Consider the following 1,393-nt stretch of genomic DNA (forward strand, 5'->3'; position numbering starts at 1 on the left):
AATATCAATTTTACAAAATTTATCCAAATCCAGAATTTCAGATTCTGGACAGAAACTTAAGTTAAAAAATGATCCAATAATGAGACTTAAAAATGAGATAAATTCCCATCTTTTWATATGGTTTATAGCACTGAGTTATAGCCATCGTGACCAAATTTCATGAAGATTGGGTAAGAGATGATGCTTCAAATAATAATTCATGCAATGCAATTTATCACAACTGAAATGGCAGATTGCACCATGTTAGTAAAACACTCATAAAAAGAGTTCTACTTGGTGTTCTGCAAAGATTCAAGTTGAATTGAAAACCTAACACTTATACGAAACTTTGAATAACTCATTTTGGATGAGTTGAGAGGAAGATATGACACCTTAAAGTCACATGCACACATCTGCCATCAATTGACAGATTGCAYACCTAACTTATAAAAATCGGTTCATGCCTCAAAACATCGTATTTTTGAGTGAGACTGGATTCAAATGAATCATAACTAATAAAAGAAAGTTTTAGAAGAAGAATCATACATTAAGGACAAACAAGGAAAAAGATACTAGCATAGAAATTAGAAGTTACCTACTGGTGGTCTCACAGTTTACACACCTATAGAGTTTTAGGTGTTTGGAGATCAACACTCCATAATTTTATGTGATTCCACTTGTTTGTAGGAGAAAATCCATAAAGTTAACTCTCAAAAGAAGAATAATCCTTTTTCATTGAGTTAAGAGAGAGATATGATCGATGGAACACACATATACAAATTTGTCAAAATCGGATAGATTGCATGTTCATCTTATTTTAAGTAAATGAAACCTCAAATCACCACCATATCGAGTGAAATCAGTGGCATTTAAAAGGTATCTCATTAAACTAATATCCAGAAGAAAAATCAACAATTTTGGATGATTATCCAGAAAGTTATGACCATTCAAAGTATGGTTTACCTACTGGAAAATCTCATATGCATAGATATAACGTTTTGAGCATTTGGGGGGGTCAAAACTCAATGATTTTGAGTGAGACCAAATGCATTGCAACCCCAACTCAGTAAATAAACTTTTAAAAGAAATCTCATGACATTTGAACAAACCATTTACAAAATATGAACGATTTGTGCACAAGCACATAATCTGTCAGCAACAGAATATGAAGTTTTTAATAAATAAACCACATAAAATCATGATTCTATCTATAATTTTGAGTTCTAATGTCTGGGTCATGGATTACCACTATCAAATAAACATTTTTACATGTTTTTGGTGTGTAATCTCACCTTGAAACTCAAGATTTTCGAAACACATAGAAAAGATGATAATGAATGCAATAAAGTGGGTTTTTCTCCCAAAAACATACAAGAAAAGAGGAAAAGATGAATGCATTACCTTGTTTGATGAT

The sequence above is a fragment of the Cynara cardunculus genome, assembly GCF_001531365.2.
Source record: "Cynara cardunculus var. scolymus isolate 2C chromosome LG 9, CcrdV1, whole genome shotgun sequence".
Classification (NCBI taxonomy): Eukaryota; Viridiplantae; Streptophyta; class Magnoliopsida; order Asterales; family Asteraceae; genus Cynara; species Cynara cardunculus.